Genomic DNA, 13,016 nt, shown 5'->3' with positions numbered 1-13,016 from the left:
TTGGAATTATGCCCTAGAGGCAATGATAAATAAGTTATTATTATAATTCTTGTATCAAGATAATCGTTTATTATCCATGCTATAATTGTGTTGAATGAAGACTTAGATACATGTGTGGATACATAGACAAAACAATGTCCCTAGCAAGCCTCTAGTTGGCTAGCTAGTTGATCAAGGATAGTGAGGGTCTTGTATTACGGAACGAGTAAAGAGACTTGCCGGTAAACGAAGGTGTCCGTTGAGTTAGTATGGATGAAGACTCGGATTTGTCACTCCGTGTGATGGAGAGGTATCTCGGGGCCCACTCGTTAATACAACATCACACACAAGCCTTGCAAGCAATGTGACTTAGTGTAAGTTGCGGGATCTTGTATTACGGAACGAGTAAAGAGACTTGCCGGTAAACGAGATTGAAATAGGTATGCGGATACTTACGGTCGAATCTCGGGCAAGTAACATACCGAAGGACAAAGGGAATGACATACGGGATTATATGAATCCTTGGCACTGAGGTTCAAACGATAAGATCTTCGTAGAATATGTAGGATCCAATATGGGCATCCAGGTCCCGCAATTGGATATTGACCGACGAGTCCCTCGGGTCATGTCTACATAGTTCTCGAACCCGCAGGGTCTGCACACTTAAGGTTCGACGTTGTTTTATGCATATTTGAGTTATATGGTTGGTTACCGAATGTTGTTCGGAGTCTCGAATGACATCACGGACGTCACGAGGTTTTCCAGAATGGTCCGGAGACAAAGATTGATATATATATGATGACCTCATTTGATTACCGGAAAGTTTTCGGCATTACCGGGAATGTACCGGGAGTGACGAATGGGTTCCGGATGTTCACAAGGCAAGGCCCCTCCACTTGAGCCCCAAGGCAAGGCCCCTCCCCTCCCACCTATATATACGGAGGTTTTAGGGCTGATTTGAGACAAATTTTCCACGGAAGCCCGACCACATACCTCCACGGTTTTTCCTTTAGATCGCGTTTCTGCGGAGCTCGGGCGGAGCCCTGCTGAGATTAGATCACCACCAACCTCCAGAGCGCCATCACGCTGCTGGAGAAGTCATCTACCTCTCCGTCTCTCTTGCTGGATCAAGAAGGCCGAGATCATCGTCGAGATGTACGTGTGCTGAACGCAGAGGTGCCGTCCGTTCGGCACTAGATCGGAGCGGACCGTGGGATGGATCGCGGGATGGTTCGTAGGGACGATCCGCGGGGCGGATCGAGGGACGTGAGGACGTTCCACTACATCAACCGTGTTTATTAACGCTTCTGCTATGCGATCTACAACGGTACGTAGATCTGAAATCCCCCTGGTAGATGAACATCACCATGATAGGTCTTCGTGCGCGTAGGAAATTTTTTGTTTCCCATGCAACGTTCCCCAACACATTGCAGCGGCGCAACACCTCGGAAGGTGCTCTTGCCGGGGCGGATGCCGAAGGTCTTGTCGGGTTGTTGCCTTGTCGGGGGCTCTGTAAGCGCTCGCCATGATCTTGTTGGGGCTCTTTCCTTCTGGTCTCTTTGCCTGTCGATCTAGGCGATTTTCTGAATGCTTCGCATCTGCTTCCCGTCGTCCCTGGCAGGGCTTGCCGCGGGCATGGCTACTACTGTCCGTGCACAAGTCATGGGCGCTAAAGGCCCATTCTTTAGCACACCAACGCGAACAATGTACCAAGAATGGCCTCTCCGATATTCTTTTTAGTGTGCATCATGTCGATGTTGTGTGGAAGAAGGAGGTCTTTGAACTAAGGCATATCCCACAAGAATGTCTTGCGAGTTTAGGCGTGTTGTGAATTATACCCCTTGAAATACCGTGGACGCTCTGGATTAGGCTCGAGAGCGTTTAATCGATCCAGGATTTGTTGGCCTGTCAATGCATGTGGTGCCGACTTTTTAACAACTTTATCTTTCATAAGGTTCTTCTTGTCTTTTCTGAACTGATGGCAAGGATCCAGGAACTGTCTATGCAAGTCAAAGCAAGAATACTTCTGACCTGCCTGCAACCAATGAAAATGAAGAGCTGCCTTGCATGTGGGGCATGGGAACCTTCAAGGCACACACACCAGCCAATGAATAACGCATACACCAACAAGTCATGCATTGAGTACATGTACGAGACATGCATTTTGAAGTTTTCTTTTTCTAGCGGTGTCGTATGAATTGAACCCATTATCCCAAGCTTCTTGTAATTCATCCTTAAGTGGATGCATGTACACATTCATATTCTTCCCTGGATAGTTGGTCCCTGGAATTATCAACGTCGGGAATATGTTCTTTCTTTGCATAATCTGTCTCGAGGGAGATTGAGTAGAATGACAAATACATGCCAACTATTTTATTGGGTTGTTGTCATACCAAAGGGATTGAACCCATCTATGCTAACGCAGACTCGAGGATGCCTTGGATCTGTCGCTTTATCCGGATGTAATGCATCAAAGTGCTTCCATGCTTTCGCATACAATGTAAGTACGAACATCTTATTCCCATTTGCATCTAGTTTAGTTCTTTGGACCAATTTGTGCCATGTCATCTGTCTGGCTGTCTCTTCGACCATGAAAATACGTTGAAGCGTTGGTATGATTGGCATATACCGAAGAACATTAACTGGGATTTTGGTCTGCCTCTTCTCATCCATATCGTTGTCTACCGCAACATACGTGGAAGACTTGCAAATGGGACAATAGTTCAAGTACACATACTCAAGCCTAAATAAGGTACATCCTTTCTCACAAGCATGTATCTTCTCATAGGGCATATTAAGTACACGGAGTATTTTGTCCAACTCGTACAGGTTTGCAGGCATGACATGGCCTTTGGGTAGAAAGCGTCCAAATAGTGTCATCATCGTTTCGTAGCATTCTCTTCCCAAGTTGAATTGAGCCTTCAGAGCCATTACTTGTGGAATGGCATCCAACTGACAAAGTTCAGTGTGCTCCTGGAGAGGACGTTTTGAATACTCCAACATTTCATAGAAGGCCTTTGCAGATTCCTCCATCTCATCGCCCGAATCCCAAGCATCATCAAAGTCTTGCACCATGTATTCGATTCTGGTATCATGCTCATCGGTGCGATGATGAACCACCTCAACTCTGGTGCGTTGGGGAGACTCACCATGAAATGTCCGCACCTTATAATCAAACGTAAAATCCCTCTTCTGCAAGTGTTTACCCATTTCATCCTATGCTCTCTTCTTAAAGTTGTCACACCCAGCACAGGTCACCAAGTTGTTATTTGGCCATTTACAAATGCAGCTTTCACAAACTCCTTGGTTTTTGTAAACCATACTTTGTTCATCTCTTTCTGACTAGTGTGACCGGTGTACATCCATGCACGATCACTCATATTGCCTAGCTACTAAACACACAAGAAATATATATATAATCCAGCATATATGTTCATGAGTTAATCAAGTTTGTCAATTTTATTCCACCATGCAACCTACCCGCTAATAGGTAAAGATAGGTCCTAATCCCACCCGAGTATGTGTACATTGGGTTCATTTTCCCATGCTCTGCTCCGGATCCGATGCAAAATTTTAGCAGCACCTCCCCGCCGTTATCCTAATACTCATCTTGGCAACAAACAGAGAGGATGTGTATCTAGAGAACAACAGGGAGGCACTGACAAAATTATGCATTGGATCCGGAGTAGAGCATATGGTAAAACGAACCCAATCTATACATATTCAGGTTTTCCACGGATAACGTTGGACAATTCGAAAGAATCACAGTTATAAATATATGCAAATTCATGCATATTTGTAAATGTAACCCTTTCGAACGGGAGATGCATACTGGTCACACATATAGATGATTTAATGTACCTATATCTAGCAAGTTTCATCAACACAAAGACTGGAACACAGCAAATGAAGGGGGAGGAGGAGATGGCATTTGTGCTCACCCACGAACGCAGATGTGGAGCTCATCGAACGCACGGGGAGGTCGTCAAACAGTAGACCCCTCGCAGCGACGAAACAATTGCACATGTAAATCCACCCAATCAACTCAAATATTTTGTTTTTATAAAAAATGGAAAATATATGACCTAAATCATAATTTACAAAACTATTACCTCATCGGCCTCTGGAAGGCCGAAGAGGACCTTTTCGTTCAACAGTAGACCAAAGCGGTGTGTGGGGTGAGGGGTGTGTTGGAATTATGCCCTAGAGGCAATGATAAATAAGTTATTATTATAATTCATGTATCAAGATAATCGTTTATTATCCATGCTATAATTGTATTGAATGAAGACTTAGATACATGTGTGGATACATAGACAAAACACTGTCCCTAGCAAGCCTCTAGTTGGCTAGCCAGTTGATCAAGGATAGTCAGGGTCTTAAGACTATGTACAAGGTGTTGTTGCTTGATAACTGGATCACATCATTGGTAGAATCATGTGATGGACTAGACCCAAACTAATAGACGTAGCATGATGATCGTGTCATTTTGTTGCTACTGTTTTCTGCGTGTCAAGTATTTGTTCCTATGACCATGAGATCATATAACTCACTGACACCGGAGGAATGCTTTGTGTGTATCAAACGTCGCAACGTAACTGGGTGACTATAAAGATGTTCTACAGGTATCTCCGAAGGTGTTCGTTGAGTTAGTATGGATCGAGACTCGGATTTGTCACTCCGTGTGACGGAGAGGTATCTCGGGGCCCACTCGGTAATACAACATCACTGTAACATCCCGATTCTCTGAATGTTTAAGAAAAAGTTTTCCAAAAATCAGGGCGAGAAAATTTTATTTGTTTTATTTGGTTAACAAAGCTTAAGTTGAGTTTTGCTTTTACAATTAGTGTTTAAATTAATTAATGTGAACTTGAATTTAAAATTTAATTTTGTTCTTTTCTTTAAGTTGGGTTTTATGCTTATTGTATTTGACATATTAAATTATGCACATTTGTATTTTTGGAACTCCTTCTGACTTTTGTTGAGTTTCCATTCCTATTTCAAATCTTTTCTTTTCAAAAGATCTTATCCATTGCTTCTCTCAAATTAAACTTTGGAAATCCTTAGACCAAATCTGTCTCTTTCTCAACATGTTTGTCTTTTTCCCAATGGGCCTTGCCCAATATGCTTCCCATTATTTTTTATTCCTTCTCACTTGGCCCCTTAGCCCATTTACTTTATAATTGGTGGCTGAACCGTTCTTCTTTAAGTACATGTTCATCCACTAGAGAAAACACAAAGAGATACATCATGAGAGGAAACGACAGCACCTTCCTTAAATTTCCTCTCCTCGACTCCTCCCTGCTATATTCTCTCCACTTGCCCATCTCCCAACCGCACAGAAAACGCTTCATCTCTCCATCCACAGGATAGATGGAGAGGAGATGAACGAGCAGAGAACACTAAACATACAGCCACGAACGTGCCTCCCTTTAAACTTCCTTGATCTGTGAGCGTTTCAAAATCTGTGAGCATATATATGTGCGCTCAGACCTCCTCTTCCATTCCTATCACTTCTCCTTCATGTTGCCTTCCTCCTCTGTCCAAGACCTCCCTCTCGAATTGTAAAGTTCCATGGAAGCCCATGCATGAACTTGGTGACTCAGGTCGTCTCCATCTGGACCCTTGCGCCTGAAGGTTCTCCTCCACACCATGATTCCATTCAGAGAAGAAAGAACGCGTTCCGTCAATCACACACGCAGAATTTCGCATGTCCTTGTACACTTCTCATCAAGTTCATCGCCTCGTTTCATCAAGTTCGAGTCTCTATCTAATTCCTTTCATTTTCGTACCCAACCCTATATTATCTACGCCCGAGACGACCCGTTACAGCCTATGGTAGTATTTGGCCGCGCCAATGCCGTCGTGAGCATGAACCGCTTGTTTTTCTATGGCATAGTCATGTTTCCATTGTTTTTGTCCACTGGTTGATCTCGTGCCCAGTAGGTGAGACGTTTCTTATGACCATAGTATTCGATGGCGGAGTTAGATTGATGTTTGGACATTTATGTTTTAGTATAGATTTAATATAATTATTTTAGTCTAAGTCCGACATTCTTTTATGTTCGGATTTTTTTTCTTGTTAGTCGAATATTTTTATTTATTATGTCCACCACATACCTAAGAGTCGTTTCAAGTTATTTTATAATCTTGGAAGTTATATATGATTTATCAGAATTATTATACGTATTGTTTCGGCTTGTATTTGTGTTATTACGGATAGTTTTTTTTGTGCACGTGTGCTATCTTGTTTTATGATTATTATCATATTTAATGTTTTTATATACAATCCAGATTTTGTTTGAGTCACTACATATAGTTTATGTTTTGTCTTATGTTGATATTGTTATACATCAAGTAGCCTCTTTTATGAATGCGTACAAAATTGTCAATATTCCGTATGCTTACAATTTTGTGGTATTCATCTAGCAATTACCTGAATTATTTAATGTGTCGTACTTCATGCTTTGTTTATTCTTTTACACCATTGTTGCATGTGTGTTTTATGTATTTGAAATCATCCCATGCCTATGATATTGTTTTCAATCTATTCTGTTTGTTGTTTAGATTATTTCCCCTTATTTAAAGTAGTTGTCATGAATCCGTATTTTCTTGGAACAAAGACATGCTTGTGCGCACATTATTTGCTGTTGGGGTATTGTTATATTTTGGTTATACGTTGCATAATGGTTCAATATCACCTTATTACTCTGTGTGAGCCCTTATTTTATGTGACATGACATAATATCATGTGTTATTTGGTAACAACTTGAGAGTATTTGTTAGCCATATTTTGTATAGGTTTGATATGTAATGTTGCTTGGATAGTTGTTTTATGTCATGGTCGTATTTGTATTCCTTAATATAGTTATTCTTGTGAAATAAAACTTAGTTTAGTATAACGACATGTTATCTTAGAATATATTCATATTCCTTGTTGTACGTATTTTGTTAGCATTTAGATGATGTGGTATATCATGGCTTGAGATCATTACTTATGTGTGGTTTGAGTGTAGCACATTATTGCATAGTATTCCTCTTAGTTTATAGATGTTTGTTATGTAAGATCATATGCATGGTTGGTTGTTTTATGGACCGCCCTATATTTGTATAGAATTTATTCTTCTGGCACATGTTCTTTGTAATGATCATGTATGCTTATTTGTCTTAGTTGATTGTCATGTCGTGTTAGCACGTGCTCAAAGTAGAATTCATGTTTTGGTTATATATTACAGTGTGTTTAAATTGCTAGTTTATACTATATTATGAGCTTAGCCTTGACTTTGTAGATTTACATGATAATAGTTTATGATCTCATATATTTTAATTAAGCAGAAATTCTTTTGCTTGAGTACAATCTTGCCATGATGTTGTTATTTCATGCATTAGATCAATCCTAAGTTGTTTATCTATGTATTCACAAGTTTAGGTTGTACTATATAGAAATGCATGTCATCTTGTCAATTATGCCAGTATTGTATACTGCCTCATATTGTTCATGGCATGATTCAGTTGTTTAACCTCCCTACATGCTTAGTATGCTACGTCGTATTGTTTATATGTCATAACTAGCATGCTATTGTCATGTGCTAATTGCATGCTTCAATGTTTGTACATGTCATAAGTAGTACGTAGGCTTGCGTGATTGTCGGGGGGATAACCCCGGGGTAGGCTCATCGATCCTGCTCCTTCATTTCCGGCCCAATGGACATGAAGATATGGAGATTCCCAAGGCCCAAGTCTTCAGACCGGCTAGGCATCGCCTGCCGGCTGGAAGACGAGGCGGCCACCTTTCTGGCCGGCCAGGCATCCCCTGTCGACTAGAATGCAGGCGGCCTCCCCTTCAGAGCCGGCCTGGTCCCGCCAGCCGGACTGGGGAGGAGGCGGCCACCCGCGAACCGGCTAACCAAGCAGGCTAGCCGACCGAGGATCACCAGTCACATCAGATTGTAGGTCAGGAAAAGACCTCACGATTAAAGGTAGCTACGCGTCAGCAAAGGTACTGGATCGGGGCGCCCGGCAGGTACGAGCGTCGATGGCCACGCCGCTGACCTACCCCGGCTCTGATCCATGACCTAGCCTGATATCGGACCTTCACACTCCCACTCCATTACTGCACTCGGCGTGGGGAACAGTGGAGGCGGTTGTACAGCCTGCCCATGAAGAATCTCGTGGGGCGACGCTTCATGTACAGCGCGTGCTCGGCGTCAACCTTACGCGGGAGCCCCATTGGCCAGCTGGCGGGTCCCACAGGTAAACGAGACCATCCAGCCGGCGGGCCCCTCATCAACAAGACAAGACCCTTGCGGGCCCCTGGCCAGCCGGCGAAGCGGCCAGCCGGGTCCCACGCTTGTACCCTTTATCCATATTGTCGGTCGGCGGGTTCGTCTATAAAACCCCCCGGCCGCCCCCATGCAGCGGGCCGATCACTTGTCAGTCATTCAACACTACACACTCACCAACCAACAAAGAGCGAGGTAGAGACGAGCCGGCTGCTCCCATCTTCCTCCTCCCCACACAGCTCCAGGAGCAACATTCTACTCTGTTCCCATACATCAAACACACAAGCAGGATTAGGGGTATTATCTCTACGGAGAGCCCTAAACCTGGGTACATCGTGTGTCCCATGCGTGAACCAACCTCGTTCCCAGCACCCACCTTTGTCCCTTCGGTTCTCACCGACTTTAGCCTAACTATGGCATATGTTGTGAGTATTCACCGACAGTGATAGTGCCTTGCTTCATCATCATGTTAGGTGATATCAACTAAGGTATCTCATTGTTGAGAGTTGTATTCTACTAGTAAGCTTAAGTTTACATGATAATAGTTTATGATCTCATTGTTAGCTTAGCCTTGACTTTGTAGATTTACATGATAATAGTTTATGATCTCATATATTTTAATTAAGCAGAAATTCTTTTGCTTGAGTACAATCTTGCCATGATGTTGTTATTTCATGCATTAGATCAATCCTAAGTTGTTTATCTATGTATTCACAAGTTTAGGTTGTACTATATAGAAATGCATGTCATCTTGTCAATTATGCCAGTATTGTATACTGCCTCATATTGTTGATGGCATGATTCAGTTGTTTAACCTCCCTACATGCTTAGTATGATATGTCGTAGTGTTTATATGTCATAACTAGCATGCTATTGTCATGTGCTAATTGCATGCTTAAATGTTTGTACATGTCATAAGTAGTATGTAGGGTTGCGTGATAGTGCCTTGCTTGATCATCATGTTAGGTGATATCAACTAAGGTATCTCATTGTTGAGAGTTGTATTCTACTAGTATCATACTTTAGCATAACGTGTGATAATCATTCATGCTTAGAGTTTTACATGTGTATCTATTATTGCACGTATAACCATCATCCATGCAAAATATATTTCTTATTTTATGATGATCTATGTGTTATAGTTGCCTAGTACTTGTTGCTTTCATATGTTAAATTTCATCTCATGCTAGTTTTATGAGTGTACATGTTGCTATGACTCATCGTACGCTTAGGATGAGTCATATGTCATGTTAGTAGAGTTGTGTTTTGATCATATGTTTTGTTTAACTTGTTATAGTAGTTGACATATGTTTGGTGTGTCATATTGGAGATATATTGTTTAGTACGGTTAGGGCTAGACCTAGATCATTTCAATTCATGTTATTGAATGACATTTGATTGCTTAACTAGCATAGTTTATAATGTTGATTTGGTTGTCATATAGTCTTTTGAATGATTACATAGGTAATGCAAATGTTAGGATGCTTTAACCATCATAAATTGTATTTATTTGAGTTCAACTTTTACATTATCATGTCATGTTGTGATTGTGCGGTTAAATGCCTAGGATGGTGTTTGTTGTCGTTGTGTTTGTCATGCGGTAGTTTCCTATAGAGTTGGCCGAGGTGTAGTGTGCACTACTAGTATTAGTAGTATAATTCGTATCAGAACGTTGGTCTTGATCACCAAACCTTCTGTATCAGTGTCAACCTAACTATATCACTTCATTAAATCCTATCTCTCACCTTCGCCATCATGATACCTCATTTTGGAATCTTCAACCGATCAATATCTTGCTAGCCATCCAGTCTTACTATTGTTTTGGATGTTATTTGGAATTTATTACTTTCGTATTTATTTGTTTGTCTCTTACGTACTATCGTTACGACGAGTAGGAGTGACGATGTTGGGCATGGAGATACACAGGTTACTGAAGAAGGACTCAACAACGAAGGCATGCCTCCTTCTTTGATCATACTTATCCTATGTTTTATATATTGCATTGAGTTTTATGGTTACAATATGCATGTTTTTAATCTTGTAGCTAGCGTGTCGATTGACACATTACCTTGATCCGCTTGTCGCCTATCCATTTGACACCTGAGTAGAAGTATACAGTATCCGGTAGAGTAGAAATGCTTAGCCATGCTTATTACCCTATAGGTGCTTGTTGATTGACCTTTGAGTCATTGACACCTGAAACTTATAGCTGAGCTGGCCAGTTGGCCTTGTTGACCTTCTCTATCCTCTTCTACTCTGGGTGAAAATTACCATCTGAATACTGGCGCGGGCGACAGCTGAATCAAGGATTGAAGGAGCGATTGGCTGCCCAAGGTGAAGGGAGCAATCAGTCATCCGTGCCGCATGAGGCGTAATAAGTCTTCGATTTGAAGATTGTGTAAACAGTACAACCACATGCTATATGGGCACTGGCTTGGTCAAGTAAGCTAGTCAGCCTTAGGTGTCAATGTCGTCGTACCGTAGATGGGATAGCTGCCTTGCGAGGAGTATCCTCGGCACAGATGGCGGGACCGGTTTGAGGACGTACTCTCAGTTCCGTGCGCCAGACCCGGTGGGCATGTCACATCTTTGGGGGATCTAGTCCAAAGACCTCGTCACAATCTCCCTGCCAGTATACCAAATGGTGTACTAGACCAGCGGCCACTGGTGGCATCAAGACGAGATTGTGTCGTGTGGGTAAAGTGTATAGCCTCTGCAGAGTGTAAAACTATTCGAATAGCCATGTCCACGATCATGGACGACACATGACTCTTTCTTGACATACAGGACCTGTCTTGCTTATTCCCTCTTTGCCCCAATTGTTGGAACCTATGATGAGTGTGAGTTGATCGAGGATCCTCACTTTGATTAAAGTTACTCTGGATATAAACATGTTTTCACCAAAAACTGCTTTTATCCAATTGCTATTATTTTCAAATAAAATTAGCTTTTATGCAAATGAGCCATGCAACCTTCCTTTGAAGCCACATGTAGCTGTTAGGACCTTCTCCGAGGGAGGCATGTTGAGTACGTAATGTACTCATGGCAATACTTTTGTTGAAGTTCCTCTTTACCCAGAAAAAAAGAACCACTTAGAATAGCCAAACAGATTATATTTGTCGAGAAATGGCAGTTCCAAAAAAACGTACTTCAATGTCAAAAAAGCGTATTCGTAAAAATATTTGGAAGAAAAAGACTTATTTTTCCATAGTACAATCTTATTCTTTAGTAAAATCAAGATCATTTTCCAGAAAGTTTTACTTTACTTCGATTTAGAATAGCGTGCTTACTTTAATTTCTAAAAATAATTTGAGGGTTCTTTTTTATTTCGGATCGGAGTAGTATAATTGCTAGAAAATTAACTATGGCGATCCGTAGGAGTGAGGTCACGTGGACTACATCGACTGCCTATGGCTGAGATGGAGTCTCTACGCATTGTATTTTCCGCAGTTTTCTTATTGTAATAAATGTCATGAGACATTTGTCAATGTATGTCTTGTGGAAATTTGTATAAAAAATTATTTTACGTATTGTGCAATGATACCATTTCGCTGTGTTGTCAACAATGATCCTGGGGTTGACAAATATACACAAGAGGATCTGGAAGTAAATTTCGGGTTCTCACAATCACACACAAGCCTTGCAAGCAATGTGACTTAGTGTAAGTCTCGAGATCTTGTATTACGTAACGAGTAAAGAGATTTTCCGGTAAACGAGATTGAAGTAGGTATGCTGATACTGACGATCGAATCTCGGGCAAGTAACATACCGAAGGACAAAGGGAACTACATACGGGATTATATGCATCCTTGGCACTCAGGTTCAAACGATAAGATCTCCGTAGAATATGTAGGATCCAATATGGGCATCCAGGTCCCTCTATTGGATATTGACCGAGGAGTTCCTTGGGTCATGTCTACATAGTTCTCGAACCCCAGGGTCTGCACACTTAAGGTTCGGCGTTGTTTTATGCATATTTGAGTTATATGGTTTGTTACCGATGAGATCATGGACATCACGAGGGTTTCCGGAATGGTCTGGAGACGAATATTGATATATAGGATGACCTCATTTGATTCCCGGAAGGTTTTCGGAATTACCGGGAATGTACCGGGAATGACGAATGGGTTTCGGATGTTCACCGGGGGGAGGGGCAGCCCACCCCGGGGAAACCCATAGGCCTTAGGGGTGCCACACCATCCCTTAGTGGGCTGGTGGGCAAGCCCAAGAAGGCCCCTGCGCGGGAATAAAAGAAAATCAAAGAGAAAAACAAGGGGGAAGTGGGAAGGAAGGGAAGGACTCCACCTTCCAATCCTAGTTGGACTAGGATTGGAGGAGGAATCCTCCTACCCCCCTTCGGCCGACCCCCTTGGGGCTCATTGAGCCTCAAGGCAAGGCCCCTCCCCTCCCACCTATATATACGGAGGTATTAGGGATGATTTGAGATAACTTTGCCACGGCAGCCCGACCACATACCTCCACGGTTTTTCCTCTAGATCGCGTTTCTGCGGAGCTCCGGCGGAGCCCTGCTGAGATTAGATCACCACCAAGCTCCGGAGCGCTGTCACGCTGCCGGAGAACTCATCTACCTCTCCGTCTCTCTTGCTGGATCAAGAAGGCCAAGATCATCGTCGAGCTGTACGTGTGTTGAACGCGGAGGTGTCGTCCGTTCGGCACTAGATCGGAGCGGATCGTGGGACGGATCACGGGACGCTTCATGGGACGGTTTGCGGGGCGGATCAAGGGACGTGAGGA

Source organism: Hordeum vulgare, chromosome 2H (assembly GCF_904849725.1).
Source record: "Hordeum vulgare subsp. vulgare chromosome 2H, MorexV3_pseudomolecules_assembly, whole genome shotgun sequence".
Classification (NCBI taxonomy): domain Eukaryota; kingdom Viridiplantae; phylum Streptophyta; class Magnoliopsida; order Poales; family Poaceae; genus Hordeum; species Hordeum vulgare.
The sequence above is the reverse complement of the archived record's forward strand: the minus strand, read 5'-3'. Positions refer to the sequence as shown.